General features: G+C 41.4%; 1 protein-coding gene across 1 annotated transcript in view; it reads right to left on the bottom strand.

Annotated features, from left to right (window-relative positions):
• The window catches only part of ANKRD46 (ankyrin repeat domain 46), a 20,615-nt gene extending 13,699 nt beyond the window's left edge, over positions 1 to 6,916 (bottom strand). The window contains exon 1 of the mRNA XM_026842840.1: positions 6,713 to 6,916. The gene's annotated coding sequence lies outside the window, so the exon portion shown is untranslated. The remainder of the gene's footprint in view (positions 1 to 6,712) is intronic.
• Between the last annotated feature and the right edge of the window lie 326 nt (positions 6,917 to 7,242).

Below are 7,242 nucleotides of genomic sequence, written 5' to 3' on the forward strand. Positions count from 1 at the left end.
GCTGACGCAGCGGGCGCGCCCGGCAGGCGCCGGCCCACACAGGCCGCTGCCTCGATACGGTGCGGTGCCCGCCGCCTTCCTGGGAAGGGAATGACGGAATGCCTGAAAATAAGGCTTTATACAACTCGTTAAAAAAGAATTCTGAAATCCGAGCTGCTCTTCCCTTGTGGTATAAACAGCGTTCTCGTTGAAGCTCCGATCTGGCATTAGGGAAGTGAGGCCTTTGGTATGAGGCTTGAGCTCTGAAGACAAAGGTATTTGCTTTTAAAAAGTAGGCATTTATGCCCGTTTCTTAAAAAAACCTCGAAAACTGAAACCAAAACACGCCCCGCCAAAAAAAGCCCAGTCCTCACCCAGACAAACATGAAGCCTGAGACAAGTTTACTAAAACGGGATTTCTGCACCCAACAGGAATCATCAGAAGCCAGAGCTTAGTCAGCTTTATTCCAGCAACAAAGCAAACTAAGAACCTGTCACTAAACCGCTTATTACTATACAGTCCATACTTTCTTACTTTATTTCTTATAATGTGTATAATAGCTTACATGCTCTTAGTCATACATAACCTTAATGACAAAGCTTTAGAAACGTATGCAACATCAAATCCAGTTTAATGGCCAGAGAAGCAGGTCACTTTAAAAAAAAGCAGATGTCTCCTAAATTTGTAAGTTATTTATATATAACTGCATATATACATGACTGTATATATACATAACTGTATGAGTGACTTTACCTTTAATATAAAATACGGCTCTGCTTGTTTATTATTTTACATCAACAAAAAATACCAGGACAACTAACACTGTCAGTCAGATACACAACTCTCACGGTGACTGCTGGATAGATACTTATGCTCAGAACTTTCATATTCCCCCAGTAAATCATTAAACCAGTTTATCAAAGTCAAATAGTTAACAGATATACTTATTCCTTTAAAATATTCTAAATCTGTAACAACACAATATGACTTTAAATACTTAATTGTATCATGTTTGATCACATTATATAACATGGTAAGATGAAACAGTAGAAGTACTAAGGTTGTATTTCTAATTAATATATATATTGATGCTATTTTTCATAAACAGTTAATTCACCACACTTAGGCTCAAAAAATTTCTCCATGTAAGCAAACCTGTAGTACTAGTGTCCGCCCAACTGTATTGGTGTCCTGTAGTACTAGTGTCTTTAGGGACGGAAGGGGGTAAACCAGCAGTCTACAGGTTCCAAGGACAACCACCAAGTCTGAGGAGAATCAGGGAGGCCACCCTTAAGCTACTGATCTGCACAGAGTCTGGAATTGAACAAAAAATGTAATGGAAGATGACTGAAAAGACATTCATGGATCTGAAACTGTAATTACTGAACCTGAGAATGATGTAGCCCAACTGATGTTTACCAATTGCATCAATAGATCCTGCTGAGCCTAGAAACAAAAGACACTTTTACAGGAAGTCCCTTTTGAAGTCACTTGTACAGGGAAAACTTCCATCTTTAGAAAAGTTAGTAAATGCTAGTAACTTATCTGTAAAAGACTCAATATTCAACATGAAAGCTGGTGTCCAGACAATGAACAGTAAACCCCATGTTTATTTAAAAACCACTTTAAAAAGATTTGACAGGTGATATCAGATCTATTTGAGAACGGGTGAAGAGACACTGTACAGAAGGAAGTCCATGTAAATTATTGCTCTTGTGAATAAGAAGCTAACATAAAAGTAGCCATAGCCAATCACAGCAAAGGTCCATTTCAGCCTAGTATTGTTTTTCAAATGGCAGCCAAAAGCAAAGGCCAGGGAAAAAAGTAGAATAGGGCAAGCATATGTAATACTGCTTTTCCATTCAAAACCTTTCACAGCTGGATGGGGTTCCTATATATCCAGCATCCCTCTGTGCCCCTCCATGAATCTGCCCATTTTCCCTTTCAACGCATATACTTTTAATATCCACAACATACTCTCATAAGTTCTCCAACTCAGTTACCTGTGAAGAACCACATCTTTTGAACCTGCTCAATCAGGGCCTTATAAGCTTCACTTGTGGACCCACAGCTCTCCTGCTGGAAGAATGGATAGTCAACCCCTGCCCATTCTTTTCATGCCACTCATGATTCTACAGGACTTCATCATATCCTACTCAGACATCCCTTTCCAGGATGCATTTTGGAGTCCCAGCTTTCTTGGTCATTCCTCATACTGAAGGTGGTCTGTGTCTTTGACCATTCCTGGTTTGCTTCTCCAAATCTCACTCATTTTTACTATATGCTTTCTGAGCTGGGAGACAGAGTGGGGGAACCACAGAGGGGGTCTGAGGTGAACCATGGATTAACACAGTAATTCTTCGATTTGTTCTTTACTTGTTTTCCAATAATATTTACTATCTGGTTTACCTTTCTGACTGCTGCTGAGCTTTGTGGTTCCATTTTCATGGAACTATTTATCGTACATCACTGAGAGCCCAGTATTTCATATGGGAAGTCAGGATTCTTTTTATGCTATCTGAATCACTCAATTCATGTGCCATTACATTATATTATCCAGTTACTCAGTCTTACAAGGTCCTTCTCCAGCTTTTCATACCTGACTTTATCTTTACTACCTGTGTCATCAGCAAACACTATCACTTTGTTGCTCCCTGCCTTTTACAAGCTCTTCATGGAAATGCTAACAGTTCAGAACCCAGAACTGAGCCCTGCAGAACTAAAATTCCTCCACTAAAAAGACTGATCATAGTTCACAGAAACTGCTGTCCTGGATCAGACTGATCCAGCTCGTCCAACCCTCTGCTTTCAACAGTGGCAGTCGGAGATCCTTCTTTGGGACAGCAGATGAGCCTGGCTGCTTCCTTTAGCCCATGCCCCACACACACCCCAGCAGCCACTACTATCATATCGGGGACCTCCCTGACTAGTCCTTTTAGCAGCCCCTCAGCAAACTTCTTGCCCATGAGTTTTTCTAATCCCTTCCTGAGCCTGCCCACAGTCTTTGCCCTCACAGCTCCCCCTGTCACCTCTGCTGAAGTCCTTCCCTATATCCACCTGAAAGCGCCCTCCCACCAGTCCCGGCAAGCCCCATGCCAGCACCACAAGACCGGATTAGTAACTGACCTTAACAGTTGCTTTCGTAAGTCTTGATCACACCCCAGCCACCTCCTCTCTAATGTGAACAGTCCTGGCTTCCCAGTCTTCCCTCTTACGGAAGCTGATCCCCTTGGCCCTTCTGGCTGCCCTTCTCTAACCCACTGTATCCTTCTTCAGAAGCAGAGACCAGAAACACACACCTGACACCAGATGTGGGTGCACCAAGCTGGAGTAGCAAAATGGTGCTCTCTGCCTTTCCCTTGGCAGCCTCCCTGAGGACAGTCCCCATGTTCCTGGCTTTCTGGCTGCCACGGCACACTGAGCTGAGGTTTTCAGGGAACTGTCAGTTGACTCCAACAGCTTTTTCTTGAGTGGTGCCTACCAGCTGTGAGTACAGCACCATGTGAGCATGATTTAGATCAGGGGTTCTCAACCTTTCCTTCACCATGGACCCCCTTTAAATATATTTCGTGGCCACGGACCATCAAAACTTAATTCAAGATTTAAAGCATTAGACTGCATCAAAAATGTATTTCAATTTTCTCATAAAGGGTCTTCAAATTTGGAGAGAAGGGGAAATAAGTTCATCTGTTAATGCACACACTGCTATAATAATGTAATGCTATAATATTGCAATGATTCCATATGAATCTAAAATAATAGTATCAACACTCTTCTTGCTCAAATGGCCCATTTTATGGTATTTTAACATGCTAATTTCAAATTTGATGCTAATTTTTACATTTAAATTTGATGAAAAGTTTTTACAATTTTTCTCACCTCCCCCCTTGTTTGTCTATTTTCAGTCACCATACATTTTTGTTTACAGGTCCAGGGCCACCACTTGGAGGAACAGACTTCAGCCTCATTAGAAGCCTAAAGAGGGCTGTTCGGTTATGAAAATGTCTTTAAGATAAAAATCTCCTCATTAAAGTGTGTCCCACCAACCATACGGTTGCCGTGGGCCAGACCAAATGTTTCTGGGCTGGACATTCCCCACCCCTGCTTTAAGCCTTTGCGGACCCCCTCTGATGACATCGCAGCCCCCAGAGGTCCACAGACCACTGGTTGAGAATCACCGGTTTAGATTATTCTATCCAAGACATCATCTTACCTTTGTGTACACTGAAGCTCATGTGCCACCCTTCTGCTCCCTTCCTTTTTTTGGTATTTTTGCCCTCTTTTTCAACTCAACTATTTCTGCATGTAAGAAAATTCTTTTATGCTACAAGCAGCCAGTCTCCTCAAAAGCCTCTGGTAGGGTACTTTTTCCTTAATGCTTCCTGAAAATCTAAGTAGACTGCATAAATCACATCACCTGCATCTACAACCCTACTCAGTAAACTTTCATAAAAGCTGACAAGCCTTAGATGTAGCAAACCTCTAAAAATGTATACAAACTCAGGCAGAACCAGTCACTAACATACTAACAAGGACATACATACACTTCTCTGCACAAAAAATATCGAGGTGAAGAAGAAAGACAAGCATTCTCCACCACCCATGGGAAACCCATACACCAGGAACCTTCCCTGAAATGTGCTGCTGCCCTTTCTCTGTCACCATTTATTATTGCTGGTCTAACACTTATAACGGGTCTTGAGCATGCTGGAGAATATAATCCCATCAACAAACATTAAAAGATTTATGCCTTTAACTTTATGTTATAAAATTCAGCTGAGGTAGCTACATTACTCACATGTGAGAAACTTGCTCAGCGACAAAACTGGTGTTTAAAGCAGCTCTGTTCCACTTAGTCAACTGAAATTTTATTTATGAAGAAAAAGAAATGCTACTTGGAAAAGTGGTGTTGATACATGAACTAAAGCCAGAATCTGAGTTCTGTAAGTATAGATATGGCTTCAGTGAGGTACTGCATGAGATCAAACTTTCTTCCTCATATTTAGTAAGTATCATCTTGAAATAGCAAAACAAACCACAACAAATCTGAAAGTGTCAGTATTTGTGCTCTTGACTTAAGTGACAGCACAATTTCAGTAAACACGAACGATCGAAATTCTCTGGAACAGGCCTGTCAGCCTGTCATCTACATTAACAGCATGCCATGAAAGCTGACTGCATCAGGGATCGTGTATTTCACATACTGTGTGCAAATCAATGCCCTCAGAAATAGTTTATGTGCTTATTACCAGACCCATCTGGAAGTGGAGCATCCACAACTGAGATCATGTGGGAGACAACCAGCTGACAGACTGATCAAAAGAAAAGAGAAAAAGCCCTCAAAATTCAAGCATGCCCAAATCCCTACGAGAACCACTAGTAGTTCACTCCTGGGATGACCAGGTGTGTCGGGTCCTGGGCTGCAGATGAGGACTTCAAGGCCACTTGTATTCAGAAACTGACTGCACAAGAATATGAGGTGGGATAATACAGTCAACTTAAGGCATCACTTAGAATCCCTCACTCTTGCTGATGTGGCAACTCTAAATGAAAGATAACAAAACCTGCTGGGAGGAAAACTAGCATTGAGTACAGATCAGAACTGATTTTTGTAGTCCCCTCTTGCAGAGACAAACTAACATTCCTCTGGTAAGAAGACAGCAGATGCACATACTACACTTCAGCCTTTGACTCATCTCAGCTTACTCTCCACTACCTTCTCTTCAACTCAAAAAGAGAGTAATTAGCCAATGTCATTTTCTGATTGTTACCATTCAAACTGCAAACATTATTACATTTTTCTTCTAAAAAACACATTTAACACCTATTTTACAAACAAAGAAAATCAGATCTAAAGTCTACAGATAACACTAAGCTAAGTCCCCTGATGAAGCAAACAAAAGCATTACTTTTACAAACCAGCCACATTCCATCTAAAAAGTGTTGGGCTTTTGGTCCTCCTGGACCTTTTGGAAGGCTGCTCCTGAACATCAAGTGCTCTCTGATGGTTAGAAATTTTCATATACTATTACTCCCTAAATCTATGTTAATTTATTTATGTATTGACATAATTCTTTGGCTCAATTTGTTTCTTCACAGTGTTTACCTTGACGGTTCAACAGAGAGCAAAAAAGACCCTTAGTCAGCAGAACTAAAATAGCCAAATGCTTCTTTCAACACTCTTAATTTCACTACCTGTCCTAGGCACATCTTCCTGCATCTGTTCCACTCTACCATTTTACCTGAGAATTATTAACATTACACAAAGAATTCTAGAGTTTTGTTTGTGATTAATAGTAACCTGTTTTTTTTGGATCATCACAGGTCAGAATCCACTTTTTCTACAACTGTGTATCTTGTAACTACCTAACACATATTCTGGTTTTGTATTGCTTTCAACCAGTAAGAATTTCTTCTGTAAATTGTGTGCTTACAAGTTTGCAACTGCAAACTCTTGTTTCTTAAATCATTATTGTACTTATTTCATACTCTAGTTCTCAGGATCACCCAGTTCTTTCTGGGTAGTTGTAAGTACTGTAACTCTCTTCTATATTGCCAATGCCTCCTGACTCTTCATCACTACCAAATTAAAACAGTAAAGTTTTAATTGCTACATCAAGATCTTTATTAAATATTTATTAAGATTGGTCTCAAGACAGATCTTCAAATAACTACTTTTATAATCTTTTATACTCAGATTTAATGGAATTTTTTTTTTTCAATATTACTCACCATAGTTTATCTCTAAGTTACTTCCCCATCCTCTTTACAATTCGGGGGCTATCCCTATCTTTTCAGTGCAATAACAATTTCCTTTGCAGCAGCTGGTCAAAAGCTTTAGTGTTGTCTAGAAAACAAAGATAACTACTCCCATTTCCCTTAAAAACAATAATTATCAAAGACAGTTTTGAGGGCAGGTTAAAAAAAGGTCTGGCAAAAATACGTATTGCCTCTTACTTTCCCCTCTCTTCCCTGTTTTCTCCCAAAAGGTATGTTCCCAAGCAGCACGCCACAGGGGCTGCCCACTTCTTAACGCCCTACGAGGAGGGCAGCCGCTTTCCCGTCTCCACTTCCCTCCCTTCCCGCTGTAAATGCTGGCAGGGCACCCGCTGTCCTCTCACCGAACAGCACCGACTCGGCTCCACCTCGCCAGGCCTCGGGCCGGGCGCTGCCTGGGCCCCACGTCGCTTTTGTCGCCGCTTGCGGTGGCTGTCACCGCCGGGCCCTGCCCCGGGCCGCCCTGCCGCCGGCTTTCGAGCCCT

This window comes from Athene cunicularia (genome assembly GCF_003259725.1).
Source record: "Athene cunicularia isolate RWA chromosome 2 unlocalized genomic scaffold, athCun1 chr2_part1, whole genome shotgun sequence".
Lineage (NCBI taxonomy): Eukaryota > Metazoa > Chordata > Aves > Strigiformes > Strigidae > Athene > Athene cunicularia.